Consider the following 16,742-nt stretch of genomic DNA (forward strand, 5'->3'; position numbering starts at 1 on the left):
TTCTATTTTCCTCATTTGTTTGTTTTGTTGATTAGGTTCCAATCACAGGTGAGATCATATGTCATTTGTCATTCACTGTCTGGCTTATTTTGCTTAACATAATGCTCTCCAGTTCCTTCCATACTGTCATGAAGGGTAGGAGTTCCTTCTTTTTTTCTGCTGCATAGTATTCCTTTGTGTAAATGTGTACCACATTTTTTGGATCCACTTATTTACCTATAGGTACTTAGGCTTTTTTCAGCACTTGGCTATTGTAAATAACACTGCTATGAACATAAGGGTGCATAGGTTCTTTTGAATTGGTGTTTCAGGATTCTTTGGATATAATCCCAGCAATGGAATCACTGGATTAAAAAGCAGTTCCATTTTTAACTGCCTTTTGACCCAGCAATTCTAATTCTAGGATTATATCCTAAGAGCACTGAAACACCAATCCAAAAGAATTTACGCACCTCAACGTTCATACTAGCACAGTTTACAATAGCCAAGTGCTAGAGGTAACCTAAGTGCCCATCAGTAAATGAATGGATCAAAAAACTATGGTATATTTACACAATGGAATTCTTTGCAACAGAAAGAAAGAAGGAGCTCCTACCCTTTGTGATAGCAAGGATGGAACTGGAGAGTATTATAAGTGAAATAAGCCAGGCAGTGAAAGACAAATGCCATATGATCTCACTTTTAACAGGAACCTAATCAACAAAATGAACAAGCAAGCAAAATATAACCAAAGACAGTGAAATTGAGAACAGGCTGACAGTGACCAGAGAGGAGAGGGGAGGGGACAATGGGGGAAAAGTGGAAGGGTTCGTGGGAACAATTATAAAGGACACCTGGACAATAACAAGAGGGATGGTGAGAATAGGGGAAGGTGGTGGGGAGGGATGAGGCAAAAACTGTACTTGTTCAACAGTAAAAAACATTAAAAATTAAAAGAAAGAAAGAAAGCAGTTCCATTTTCAGTTTTTTGAGGAAATTCCATACTGTTTTCTACAGTGGCTGTACCAATCTGAATTCCCATCAACAGTGTACTAGAGTTCCTTTTTCTCCACAACCTTGTCAGCACTTACTGTTTGTTGATTTGTTCATGATGGCCATTCTGACCAGTGTGAAGTGGTATCTCATTGTGGTTTTAATTTGCATCTCTCTGATGGCTAGTGATGCTGAATATCCTTTCATATTCCATAGGCCCTCTGTATGGCCTCCTTGGAGAAGTGTCTGCTCAGGTTCTTTGCCCATTCTTTAATTGGATATTTTCCTTCCTAGTGTGGAGTCTTTTAGCAACATTCTGTAGTTTTTAGTTTCTAAGTCTTTAGCCTCCCTGGTTAAATTTATTTCTAAGTATATGATTCCATTTGATGCTATTGTAAGTGGAATTATTATTTTTTCATTTCATTTTTGGATTGTTAATTATTAATGTATAGAAATGGAAAATGATTTTTTAGTATTGTTTTTATATTTTGCTGAGTTTGTTTGTTAGTTCTGACAGGTGTTTTTGTGGAATATTTAGAGTTTTCTACATATAAGATTCTGTTTTCTCCAAACAGAGGTAATTTCACTTCTTTCCTTCCAGTTGCCTCTGCAGGTAACTTTTAGGAGAAGCCTTCATCATTAATTTCCATTCACTAGGTTTCATTCTCAAATACTTTCAATAACTCTGCGATAATGTGTCTATATTTCTTTCTGTGCAGCTTTCCCACATTCATTTTTATTATCACTATCTTATTCCATTTATTCATCCAAAAAATACTTGTTGAAAGTGTATTCTATGCCAGATCTTGAGATACATTAGTGTCCTCTTGCCACCTTCTGGGAGCAACTTACATCTATTCTTTTCCCAGAGAATAACAGCACAAATTTTATCAATATTATCTCCTCTGGAGACTAGAGATGCTTAAAGTTCTTGATGGTTATTATGTTACTGAGAGTTTTTATTGACACCTGAATAATATTTAAGTAAAAAGGACTTTCTGCCTATTCCATTTTGATGCTTAAAAGCACCAATAATTACATTTGTCAAAACTCTAACGGTATATTTAAAATGCATGCATTTTATTGTGTGCAATTATACATTAATAACAATGAGGAAAAAATGTATTCCCAATAAAGAAAATGATCTCTTTTAGTGAAGGACAACACATCCTAAAACTCTACTTACACTGAATAATTCAAGCTAAAGCCTACTTGAATTAGTAAGAGAGACTGAATTTTAGCAATTTGAAGTGAAATATATAGATATTTAGATATATATAGCTTTCAGTTATATGTATCAAGTTATATTTGATTTAAAAGTTTAATGTATACACCCTAGAAAATTTTGGTGCAAGAAACAGATAAGATTCAGCTATGATTGGCCTAATTGTTAACTTGCAAATGAATGATGCATTTAGAACAACTTATTTTTGTTCTTAATTTCAATGTCTCTAGTTGTATTTTGCTTGCTTGTTTGTTTTGTTGATTAGATTCCGCTTATAGGTGAGATCATATGGTATTTGTCTAAGAACAAACTGACAGTAATAAGAGGGGAGATAATGGGGGCCAAAGAGGGAAGGATTTTTAGGAACATGTATGAAAGACACATGGACAAAACCAAAGGAAGGTAGAATCAAGGGTGGGAAGTGGGGAATGGCTGCTGGGGAATGGTGGTTGGGGGAAATGGAGACAACTGTCCTTGAACAACAATAAAAAAGGTGAAAAAATAAAAATTAAAAATATCAATGAAAAAATAAATAAATAAAATAAAACAACTTACTTTTGTTTTAAGTAAGGTGAATATTCTTTTGAAAAACAATGGTGAACTTCAGCTCAAGCTGATATAATAAAATCAAGAGTTCAAGTGCTCACTTTATCACTTACTAGCTGTTTGAACCCAGGAAACTTATTTTCTCTGTGGTGCTTCCATTACCTTACTTCTGAAATCAGGATACTAATAGAATCTACTTCACTGGGTCTTTGAGATAATTAGAGAGAGATAAATTTGAAGCACTTAGAGCAATGCTCAATACAGAGTAAGTGAGTGCTCAGTAAATATTCACTGTTATGTGTGATGATTTCCCAGTTATTTGAGACTAAATTAATGATTCATTAGTGCAACTGAGGGTTCTTCTGACTTTGATTAAATTTAGCTTTGAATCCTGGTTCTAGATATCATATCTCTCTTTCTGCACCTGTCATAGACCTAGCTTCTCCCTGGGGTAATCAGCAATCCCCAGGCAGCAGAAGACGGCAGCCCAGACCTTACTAATGGTCACAGGGCTGGGAGCTCTGGCAGGATAAAGATAACCTAAGATAACCAAAGATAACCCTGACCTAAGTTGTGTTTTGGTTCCTGAGCCCTAAAGTGGAAAGACTCTCTAGCTACTTTCCCATGAAACCAGACAGAAGGACACTGGAACAGACCTCAGAACTGTCCTTAAGACCTGAAAAATGATTGATTACTTTTACCTCATCTCCAACAATCACCTCCCAGAATGACACCAAACCCCTGACTCACAGGTATTTTGTGAGTTTGCCCATCAGGGAGTTGGGTCTTTAGATCATTAGCTCCACACACTCTGGATTGGCCAATAATAAATTTTTCTCGGTATTTTTTTTTGATAAACAATTGATTTTAAAAAGTTCAATTACAATTTATGTTCAATATTATTTTGCATTAGTTTCAGGTGTACAGCATAGTATAGACAATTATAGACTCGACAATGTGTCCCCTTGATATTTCCAGTATGTACTTGGCACCATACATAATTATTACAATATTATTGACTATATTTCCTATGCTGTACTTTACATCCCCATGACTATCTTGTAATTTCCAATCTGTACTACTTGATATCTTGAACTTTTTTACCTAGTCCACCAACCTCCTCCCCTCTGGCAACCATTAGTCTGTTTTCTGTATCTATGAGTCTGTTTCTATTTTGTTTGTTCATTTATATTGTTTTTAGATTCCACATATAAGTGAAGTCATATGGTATTTGTCTTTCTCCGACTGACTTATTTCACTTAGTCATAATATCCTCTAGGACCAACCATGCTGTTGCAAATGGTAACATTTAATTTTTTAAAAGTTGTATTTATTTAATTATTTTTAGAGAGAAAAGAAAGGAGTGAGAAAGAGGGGAAGGGAAACATCAATGTGTGGGTGCCTCTCGTGCGCCCCCTATGGGGACCTGGCCTACAACCCAGGCATGTGCCCTGACTGGGAACTGAACCAGTGACCTTTTGGTTAGCAGGCCGGCACTCAATCCACTGAGCTACATCAGCAGGGCTCATTCTTTTTTAAAAAATATTTTTTATTGATTATGCTATTGCAGTTGTCCCAATTTTCCCCCTTCAACCCTTCCACCCTATACCCTCTTTCCCTCCAGCAATTGCCCCTTTAGTTCATGTCCATGAGTTGTACATATAAGTTCTTTGGCTTCTCCATTTCCCATATGATTGTTAACCTCTCCCTGCCTATTTTGTACAGACCATTTACGCTTCTTATTCCCTGTACCTTTTTCCCCATTCTTCTCCTTCTTTGGTGACAACCCTCCATGTGATCTCCATTTCTATGATTCTGTTCCTGTTGTGGTGGTTTGTTTAGTTTGTGTTTTTAAATTCAGTTGTTGACAGTTGTAAATTTGTTGTCATTTTAATGTTCATTGTTTTTATCTTTTTTTAATAGGTCATGCTACTAAGACAGGGAATCAAAGCAGCTCTACCTAATACAAGAATGAAACACAGGGAGGGTCCAAATTGAGGAGACAAAGCAATATTTCATTCTTTTTATTGGTCAATACAATATTGAACTATTCTCCTTTCTACACTGCAAGCTCTGTTCATGCATTTCATTCAGCCACTGTGTACAGACAGACCACCTCAAATATCGGGGCCCAATAACATGCAGCTTAGTTTAAGTTCTGCTAAGAGAGAAGAGACTGGATATATTTTCAAAATGTGTTGGTTGAATAACTTTTGAGTTATTTTAAATACTTTCTCAGTCCATGTAATGATGACAAATGCAAAGGCTTATAAATTTTATTCTAATTCCCCCTGTTGTTTTTTCAATATGTGGTATATTAGCTTAGGAAATTAAAATTGTCTTATCTCTATAACACTTGAATAATGCAGATAAGACATTTGACAAAATATCTCAGTTTTGCTGGCCATGATGTGAATTTTTTTACTGGTGCTCAAATTAGACCATGTTCTTCATTAGCTCTACTAAAAGACACAGGTAGTAACTAGACACAAGCGGTCTAGTTACTGCCTTTGGCCTTTTGAAAAAATTAAGGTAATGGGCAAGTTTCTTTCATAGGTTAATTAAGCCCCACTTATCCATTCTTAAACCAGTTTCTGAAAGGTCTTGTTTCCTCTTAGCTTTTAGTCATTCAACTTAAAATGGGCAAAATTCTAATCCAAACATCAAACTTTATCATTCAAATTGCGATGCTGGCTCAGGGATTGCGCATTTCTGTAAGTCTTTTTGCAATCACAGACTTCCAGAATATCAGTGAGATAGGATAATGAGAAGCTAGGAAAATTCTTTGGTGAGTAGAATGGGAAAACTGAGACAGGTAGCTGAACACAATGGTCAAGCAATTTACAGTCAGGTACAGAAGGTCTCCAGGACAGAAGACCCTGAGTGCCTGGCAGGAACAAAACTGGGAAAACAAAGACCTCACCCCCCAGGGTATCCTCTCCTCCCCTGGCCTTTCCTCCCTGGAGGTAACATCCAGGCCTCAGTTGTCTTTCAGCTCCTGGTGCAGAAAAGCAGCAAAACCTGAGGGGTGACGCCAGGACCAACTGCCATGACTGAAGACCCCTGCCACTGACCAATCAGTGGAGACCATGACCCTGAAAGGGCACACCTGGAGAACTGATTAATATTTTGAGAGGCCCTCCCCTGAGACCTCTCCTAAGATTCCCACCTGCAAGAGAGAGATAAAAGCCTCAAAACAAAAGACCCTGCCTGCCTGCTTTCCCCCTGGGGAGCAGTCCTTGGCATTTCCTTTCCCCATTTCTTCCCCCACTTCTTTCTTCACAGGCACACCTCTCATAAAATCTAAGACAATGGGCAGCAGCAGCTTTTCCCAGACTAATCCCCTGAACCTGTCCCCAAAGCCCCCCTTTACTCTGAATTCCCAGTGAGCTTAGGCAGCCCAGCCTAGACTCTCCTGTTGCTTCCTGTATGCTAAGCCCTTCCTTGTTTTACTGTCTGCAGCATTAATGAATGCACTTTTATTGTCACCTGGACTGATGTTGTGAGGTCTTTCCTACAGGAAGTCAAGAACCTACACACTACAGCTGGCCCTAGGCAGACCCCTGTCCATTCACATTAGAAGAGGAAGCAATCTGGGAGTCCATCCAGCTTAACCCTTTCATTTATGTTTTGAACATTAAGATCTACAGAAGGCAATAGCAAGTGCCTAGATCAGTTGGCTCCTAAATTGTATTAAATTCTGTACTAGATCCCTCATACCCAGATGTCACATTTTTAATATTCTTTTGATTTTTTAAAAAAGATTAAAGGACATATGGACAAAATCAAGGGAGAGGGTGGAAGCAAGGGAGTGAGGTGGGTTTGGCTGGGGTGTGGGGGAGTGGTAGGGAGAAAATGCAGACAACTGTAATTGAACAACAAGAAAGTAATTTTAAAAAGAGTTTATTTCTTTATTTTTAGAAAGGGGAGGAGAGGGACAAAGGGAGAGGAACATGATTGTGTGGTTGCCCCTCATGAGTCCCCAGTTTCCTACTGGGAACCTGGCCAACAACCCAGGCATGTGTCCTGACTGGGAATCAAACTGGTGACCCTTTGTCCTGCACTCCCGTGCTTAATCCACAGAGACACACCAGCCAGGGCCAGATGTCACATTCTTAGCATTACATAATTACTGCAGTCAGGATATAAAAACAAAGACATAATCACTAGAATACCACAGAAGCACTAAAGTCACTCTATGATCTCATTTACTGTAGATGTGGACTCTCTAATACATACAAGCCAGAATACAAGCATCGTGATTCTTATGCTGTACATATAAGCAAGTCCTATCAACCCTTATTAGAACATGTTTACTTTTACTTTAAACACAAATCTAATGTATTTTGTATGAAATGGCTCAGTCACCAGTAGATTTTAAGCACTAAATGTGGAGGGTATGAAGAGGTTGCTAGAGCCTCTCACACCAATTCAGTAACAATTGACAGTTAACAACTTGATAGGAAAGGAAAGTTAAAAAAGGCTAAAACTAAATCAGATCAAATGAATTACTTAACATATCTAGTTCATTAAGGGAAGGCAAGCTCCAACAGACAAACATCTGTACATTTTTCAATAGCCACTTTAGCTCTCATAAATACTATAATAATTGATCCTAAAGCAGATGACTTGGGGCTATTAGGAAGACACTGAATTATGTGCAACTTTTCCTCTAGAAATCAAGCACAAGAGCCTGAAGTAGATTTTAAAAAGACTTCTGTCCCAAATGGTTAAAATAAAATAAGTCAAAACCAAAAGTGTGCTTCAGCCATGATAATATTCACCTGGGTAAAATGCCTCCATCTATCTATAACTCCATATAGATCTGTCTTTCTCTATATAGAAAGATTAGGTACTTTTTTCACTACAATTTTATTTTTTAAATGGTCTTTCAACAGAAGTATACATAAACATAAGAAAAAATGTACTATGTGGCCTAGCCAGCTTTTTTTTTAAATTCATAGGTCAAGTAACTATGAATCTTAGTAAAAACAAGCAAAACTGAACTTGAATTCCACTTGGATTCTATCAAACTATGGCAGAATCAAACATGTATTTCCTTAAAGCCAACAATCCCAGTTCTGTGACCATAAACCAGAAGGAAAAATAAGAAAGAAAGCTTTGTAGTTACATTTTTTTTTTCATGAGTTCTGAGGGGAAGCAGAGTTTGCCACCTTAAAATATGCTTTCGGGAATATTGATTATTTAAAGCTTGTAGTTTTGGAACTCAGATAGAAAAACCTGCTTAAAGGAAGAAAGCTATTCACTTCCACTTTAGCACATATGAACTAAATGTACAGAGAGGATCCAAGCAACGTCTGTCTGTGAGATTCCCCTCGGGGTCCCATTGTTCTGGGTGACTCAGCAAGAAACTGTTCACTACAGGTTTGCTCTTTCTCATCTACCTGTGAATTGCCTGCTTTATCTTTGAAGATTCAGACCCTGGCCTCCCTCTCCTTAGTCTAGACCAGCATAGATGCCTCAACTGCCTGCTTTGTCCAGGGGTCTCCTGTTCTTACAGAATCACTAAACATACAGACAGAAATTTTCTCCTGTGAATCCATCTCATATTACTTTAATTGTTAGTCGAGCCACAAGAACTTACAAAGGTAGGAAGGAAAATTATTTTTATGCCCCTCCAATTCTAAGTGAATTATATATAATTCTATCACAGCAATGCCCATGAGGACAAGAACTGTGGCGAGGAGTGGTTTTAGATCTACTACAGCTTTTGTTTAGAAAAGAAGGTTGATTCATGTCATTTTGTCATCTGTTGTGTTGTATACGCAACAATGAAAATATATAAAGACAAGTAATTTCAATATATGGTAGTTTGGGAATGTGGTTATAAATTATAAGATTGTGGTTTCCTACTACATTAAAGTAATCAACTCTAGTCAATGTCAATCTTGCCTTCATGATATATCTGCCATCTGTCCCTATTTCCATTACTTATACCAATACCTAAGTATAAAGCCTTCATCACTTTCATTTAGAATGTTGCAGCAGTCGCCTGTTCCCTCTATCTACAGGCTTGCCGCATTGTAATTAAGCCTGCACTCCTCTACTAAATTAATTTTCTTAAAGCACAGATAAAATTAAATCATCCTTGTACCCAAAAACCTTTATTAACTATCCAATGACTACTAAATAAATTCAAGTGCCTATTTTGGTGTCTAAGAATGTAGGCAATCTAGTCCTAAACTACATTTGCCCTCTTACTTCCTACATTTTCCTTGTTGCTACAGCAAAAATATGTAATACCTTCACACACACCACACTTTTTATGCCTTCATGTCTCTGCTCTTATTCTTTTCACTTCAAATACTGCCCGTTCACTTGGCAAATATTTCCTTGTCCTTCACAACTCAGCTAGGGTGTTACTTTTTCTCGGACTTATTCTACGACCCTTACAAGATGTATCAAGTGCTACATATCTATGATTATATTTGCAAGCTTCAGTGATTGAACTTTTCATATTAAATTGTAAGTTTCTATTACTGGGACTCTCTCTTTTATTAGACAATTAGTTCTCTAGGGAAGGAGACTATGTAGTATTTACCTTTTACCTCTAATGTCAGGTATATTTTAGGTGCTCGTTAAATGTTAATTGAAAGAATGAATTCAGATGCTTCTCACATCTATTTATGCAGCCTAGAATTCTCTGGATACCAGTTATACCTTCCCATATCCATCTCCTACCAGCACTACAAATTTAAAATAAACCCAATTTATTTCCTATCTTCTTCTTTAACATCTAGTAGTTCATGCTCTGATATCCCATCACTGTTAATGGCACCACCATCCTCTCAGTTCCCCAGGCTCAGCAGTCAGTTGCAATGTCCCTAGAAAAGCATTTTTCACATCTGTTTCATCTTTTTCATTTTCGTTTGCTTCTGCCCTAATGCGGGTCCATAATATCTCTCATATAAACTATCACAATAGCTTCCTAACTGCTTCCACACCCATCATCTATTTCCAACTTTCAAATCCATTATTCATGCTTCTGCCAGATAACTCTTCATAAAACAAAATCCTATCACATCATTCCCCTGTTCAAGAAAAACTTCAGTGAGTCTTATCGCCTAAGGAAGTAAGTGCCATTTCCTTAGGCTTATATTTAATTCTCCTCATTGTGTGTTAATGATCCATCCTTCAGGCTTTACCTCTATCTACTACCTCAATCCAAGTTCCCCGTAATTCAGCTAACTAAAGCTGCCCACTAGTTTCCAAATCTGCCCTGCAAATTTCCCCTTCTCATCTTTTTCAATGCAGTTCTCTCTCTGCCAAATGCAATGTTTGATTTCTGATTGTCCGAATCCTTTAAAGACCTGCAGAAATGCTAACTATTCCACAGACTCCTCCTCAGTCCTCGTGGTTGAAAGCAAACTTTCTTCCTCTGAAACTGGTTAGTGTAGCTTTTTATTCACTTTTTTGGTGATATTCATCATATTCTACCTTCTTATCAGCACTAAGTTGTTATCTCCCTTACTAGACTATAAGCACCCTGGAGACAGAATCTGTGCGTAATTCACCTTTTTGTTTTGTTTTATTTTATTTTACATGACACTTTAGTTGAATATTTTGAGTGATCAATAAATACTTGTTGAAAGAGTGGATTTGAACATATTTATAAAAATGCAAAGTCCTGTTGGCATAAGATGATATATTACAGACAGCAGAGAGAAATAGAATTGAAATCATGTCAATAATTTTGGGGATACATCCTCTCATCAGCATAAGACAGAATAAATGGTAGAGTAGCGAGTTATAATTAATAGACTACACTTGAAAAAATATGTGACCTTCTAAATTCCAATAGTATAGGCTTTAATATATAAGCATTAACATTTACCAAGCAAATAATCCATTTGAAACCAATGAGGAAAGGTGAAGAAAAGAAAAGAAAATTTTTAGATGTTCATACAATGCACAATTTTTATTATGTTTACTACCAAATAGTAAAAGGTGACACATGAAACTCATATGTGCATGTCTTTATAGAACATATATGGAACATATTACATATCTTATATGTATCAGTGCATAGCCATCTAAATATTTATAAATTAAACCCATCCTTTACAGAAAAACCTCTTCCCCCCAAAAACACTATACAAACCAATTATAAAGTGTAATAATATGCTATAAATCATTACCTTGGAATCATTATTCCAGTGTATATGGATTATTTTGTAGTTTTAACATTTGCAGTTGGTTTTCCCAACTAGATTTAAGGTATTCAATAAAAACTATTTTTGCACTACTCTTAAGCAAAATGGGGTCCACAGTTTCTCAATAATTGTTAGTTGAGCAAATGTATAATAAAGTGCTTTTTAGATAGGATCACAAATCTTGTACACTGTAACATGTCTTCTGTATTTTTATAATGTGCTTTAGTCACATACCTAGTATAACCTGTGACTCACTAGAACAGTATTCATATGATTTTTCTTTATCGGGGGCATTTGTAATTAGAGTCTTGCAGGTCTCTAGAGAAATGACATTTCATTCTAAACTTTCAGCTATGCAGCAACTTGTATCATTAAACATTGAGCCATGGTTTTGCTTGGGTAATATGGAAATACTTCTGTAGTATTTCCAGGATTGCTTTAAGTAATGAATGTACTGTAACATCCTAAGGAAACATGAGGATTAATGTTGACCTAAAAATACTAACATTTTTAAAAGAAAACCTGCTATGAGTTTCATATTTATTTCTTGATATTTGAAACTTTGAAAAGGCTGTAGTTTCATTATATAACCTTAATATGGCATGGCTAATGAATTTCAGATTTCCCAAGTTGGATATAGGAATCTTATGGGAAGACATAGTGAAGGTTTCTTAACATAACATATATCAACATGGTGTCTTCTAGGAAGTGTATTTTATTAATGATTTAATTTCTTATTTTTCCACAGGATTTGAGGTTCCAATTAAAACCCTGTTTGGGCCATTGCGTTACTGCCTGCTAGTGCTTAATCTTCACCGAAAGCCTCATCACTTATTTTAAAACAAAAGCAGAACAAAGTAAGGAGAAAAGTAATGAAATGCAACATAACACATCTTTCAAAGTAAGGGGAAGTAGCTTTTTAAAAACGATCTAGGATCAGTGACATTCAGAAATTATTTGCTGAACACTAAATGTGCTCAAGTGTGGCATCTCAATTCCAAGGACTCTATGTCTTCTATTATGAAATGAACCACACACTTATTTATTTCTCTTTGCTCTTGCAGTAGCCTAAAGTAATAATTATTAATGTAACTGATATACCACAAATGGTAATGTGAATTGCAAAATGAATCTATTATGTTATCTCATAGAGATTCCATGATTCTGTGGTGCTAAAATGATGACTATAATTAACATTCTTAAATGCTGTTTTTTTAAAAAATTGCACAATTTTAGTGTTATTCCCATAATACATCATGTCCACATTTGCTTATATCATGGAGTCATACTTAAGAGCTTTCTGCTCAATCCATCATGATGTCCTTTAATTCTCATGTTGCTAATTCATCACTTTTGAAATACTTAGTCTGACAGTTCTTTGGAGTGTTATGTTGCACTGAGTAACGTTGCAAATGTCAGAGGAATGATATAATCAGAGGTGTCCTTTAAAGATGCAATATCGGTCCTTAAATCCAAATCAAATGAATAAGTAGATATGAAAAAAAAGGCAAAAAGTATCCATGCTTTCCCCCTGTAGTTTTTAACAATAGGATGTTTTTCATTGAAGTAAAAACTTGAATAAACAATTATTTGCCACCAAAGCGAACTGATGGAATGTTTCTATTCCATATCAGTTGGGACTGATTTATTGAAGATGACAACTATCTTATTAATTCTAGATTGTCAAAGTACAAACCAAGCCATGTCTCTAGTAATGGTAAAATTATTAATTTTGTTAAATGTGTTAACCTTAGTCAGAGTGGATTAGACTTTTGAATAATTCTATTAGTTTCCCCATGTTTAAGAAGATGCAGGGGCTATGTATTCATCTTTGAGTCTTCACCCTCCCTTTAGATCACGGGAGTCAAACTCATTTTCACCAGGGGCCACATCAGCCTTGAGGTTGCCTTCAAAGGGCTGAATGTAATTTTAGGACTGTATAAATGTAACTACTCCTTAACTAGGGGCAAGGAGCTCAGCGAGCACTGCCTCCGGGTAGAAATAAAGGGTAGAAACAAAGGGCCAGCCAGATAAAACAAGGTGGAGGGCCAGATTCTGCCCGCAGGCCCTGTATTTGCCACCTGTGCTTTAGGGCCTATCAAAGTGCCTGTGTGACTGCCCTCCCTTTGGGATGTGGTAAAAAACTACTTTAGAGCTACATCTGCATTAAATCACCATTTAAGTTCAGTTTATCAAAAACATATATTGATCACATTCCATTCCAGGCAATCTCTCTGGGTTTATAAAATGAATAAAACATAATCCCTGTCTACTCTGATCATGTAGTGATTGAAGAAGCCAAATATATGCTTCATTTTAATACAATCTGTTGAACATTCTAAAAGAATATGTACAGAATGATATCAGAACCCTGAAGTGGGACATTCAACCAGCTTGGGGAGGAGGTTAGGCCAATGAAGAAATACTTGAACAGATAGGGCTTGAGCTATGAAAAGATGAGTAGAAGGCAGCTTGACAAAAAAAAAGGAAAAAAAGGAAAAAAAAAAGACACCGCAGACCTGCATGGAGCAGCAGGGAGAGGGTGTAAAGGCACAGATGTGATTAAAATGAAGGTCACTTCTACTTTGTGACATGGCAGTGAACAAATAATGCTTCCTGAAGAAAAGAGAAGGCTTCCTGAATGAGATGAAGGTTAATAGAAGTTTTGAAGCATCAGTAAGAATGAATCAATACAGAATCGAGAAAGGATTTTTCTAAGCATAAAGAATAACATTCAAAGATTGTATTTACAATCTTGCTTGATGTCAATTTGCATGGCATCAGTCAAAATGAATTTAGGAATCAATGGTCCTTTTTTTCCCCATTCTGTGCACTGTAACTAGTCAAGGCATTCATTTCCATCTCTTTGAATTCTAAATAAAGTCATATAAACATACAATTGGAAAACTAAAGGAAATTTAGGTACTACCTCATTCAGATTCTCATACTACATGAAACAACTGAGGCTCACAGAGGTGATGTGACTTGGGCAAGGGCGAGTTGTATGTCATTTTCAGAGCCTGGATAAGAAACAATATATTCTATATCAACAGAAAAACTTAAAAATTGAAATATTTCACATTTTCACCCAGCTCCCGCAACTCCTCCCCCTCTGGCACCCCTCAGTATGTTCTCTGTATCTATAAGTCTGTAATTGCCAGCTACAAAATAGCCACGGGAATATGAAGTACAGCACAGGGAATATAGTCAATAGTACTGTAATAACTGTGTATGGTGTCAGGTGAGTACTGGAAATATTGGGAGGAACTCTTTGTAAAGCATATGACTAACAACAAAAAAAGGAAAGATTAAAAAAAATACCTGAAGTATTTTGGTATTGCTTTCCTTAATTCCAGTGGATTGCCATTAGCGGCAGTAAAGTCTACAGGTTAAAAGTGTTGGCTCTAGTGCCAAAATGTCTTTGTTTTCACCAAATACATACCAAATAACTTTAGGCAAGTGATATAATCTATTTTTTGTTTCAGATATCTCATATATTAAATTGTGGATAATAATATAAAATGCTTAGTTTACTGCCTAATACATAAAAAGCACTCTATAAATGTGGCATTATTATCCATCTTTAGGCAATCATGTATTAGCATACATGCATAGATTGTAGTATGTACACCCCTGAAATTGATTTATCAAAATAAGTACAAAAAATGTGTTGTAAAAATTATCACATCACCAATAATAACAAAAGCTCCATAACTGATGTTTTAGAACTGCCATTACACAAATTATATAATTTCTTAATTATTATCATTAATGAAAATATTAATATTTATAAATTAAATAACATAATGCAGTGGTTAAGGGATATTAGAGTAAGAACTAGAAATTTTCTATTAGTTTGAAATACGAAAGGCATTCCAGCTCTAAGCAAAAGTGTCCAAGAATCTTTCTCCTATAAAGATATAGGAATGGCTGTATGACCTTGCCTCTGATCCCAAACTTATGTTCCAGCACCCTTGTTATTTAAGAAACATAACAGAATAGCCCAACCAGTGTAGCTCAGTTGGTGTAGCTCAGTTGGTTGGGCGTCATCTGCAAGTGAAAGGTGGCTGGTTCAATTCTGGGTTCAGGGCCATAGGTTGTGGGTTTGGATCGGGGGATATAGAAGAAGCAACTGATTGATATTTCCCACACCAATGTTGCTCTCCATTCTCCTCTCTCTAAATGTACATAAATAAAATCTTTAAAAAAATAAAAAGATATAGCCCTGGCTGGTGTAGCTCAGTGGATTAAGCACGAGCTGTGAACCAAAGCATCGCAGGTTCGATTCCCAGTCAGGGCACATGCCTGGGTTGCAGGCCACGGCCCCCAGCAACCACACATTGATGTTTCTCTCCCTCTCTCTCTCTCTCTCTCTCTCTCTCTCTCTCTCTCTCTCTCTCTCTCTCTTTCTCCCTTCCTTCCCTCTCTAAAAATAAATAAATAAAATCTTTTAAAAAATAAAAAGATATATATAACAGAATAAAGCTGAAACAAAGTGATGTGAATTTCATACTCTAGAAGGGGGAAATTAACAATCAGTAGTACCTGCGTATCAGATGGATGATGGCCTGCGTTCATTTGGCAAAAAAAATTTAAGGACATTTTTGTTCTTAAAAAGTTTTGATCTGATATAAATTTCTTCCCCAGTGGGTATCAGACTTTTACTGCAGGGCTTTTGGACATTAGATAGCTACATATGACATGAGACACTTCAATGCTTCCAAAGTCATTATATTCACTGCTAATGAATTGAAACTTTAGATCTGTAATGTGGTTCATAAATCAAAGCAACATTTTATTTACATTTATGTGATCCATAGTTGTTCAAACAGAAATTAACTAAACAGAACTATTCCCATCTTGGGAAAAATGTTAATTGCTTTTGCAATTTAAAATAAAAAAAATAATTTGCTATGTTTGGAGGTGCAAGTAATTTCTAAAATGCAGAGGATATGATTTTTAAAATAGAGGTTTACAGTGTATGATCTATAAATACAACTGTTCTGCAAAATATCCAGTGAGCAGTTGGTCATATTTCACAAATCACAGACTACTGAGTTTGCTTAAGATAATAATATCCTCAGTGATTCTATATTATGGAATGAATCTCTGTAAACAAGTATGAGAAAGTTTTCTATGTATTTTTTTCTCCTACATAAGAAAATACTTTTAAAAGTCTAGTAGAAATAAATAATCAAAGCTCACAGGTTATATTATATTCTCTAAGAAGGAGAATTTGAAAATTCCCTTCTTTCGAAAAAGAAATGTAAAGGAAATAAGATAATATCCGGAATCTGTTTTAAAAACATACTTTCAGTTACTAACTAGAGTTCCATAAAGTCTATTTTTTCTATCCATGCTGTTCTACTATGCGAACTAATACATAAAACGGAAATTTCCAGGTGCTGGAGCACGCGATTAAGAAAGGTTTTTTTTAAAGGTGTGATACAGTTCACCATTGAGGCTGTTTGGCCCTGGACAATTCTTTGTTGGAAGGTTTATGATTACTCATTCATCCTCCTTACTTGTAATTGGTTTGTTCAAATTTCCTATTTCTTCATGATTCAGTCTTCTTAGGTTGTTTCCAGGATTTTATCCATTTCTTCCAGGTTATGCAAGTGTTTGCATGTAATTGATTATATTAGTTTCCTCTATCCTAATACTTCTGTGTTATTAGTTGTATCTTCTCATTTCTGATTTTATTTAATTGACTCCTCTTTTTTCCTTATACTAGTTGAAGGTTTGCCAATTTTCTTTTACCTTTTCAAAAAACTGGTTCTTAGATTTGTTGATCATTCCTATTGTTTTTTCAGCTTCCATTTTAT

This window comes from Phyllostomus hastatus, unplaced genomic scaffold (assembly GCF_019186645.2).
Source record: "Phyllostomus hastatus isolate PE091 unplaced genomic scaffold, TTU_PhHast_1.1 phas_contig_90, whole genome shotgun sequence".
In the NCBI taxonomy this organism is placed as follows: domain Eukaryota; kingdom Metazoa; phylum Chordata; class Mammalia; order Chiroptera; family Phyllostomidae; genus Phyllostomus; species Phyllostomus hastatus.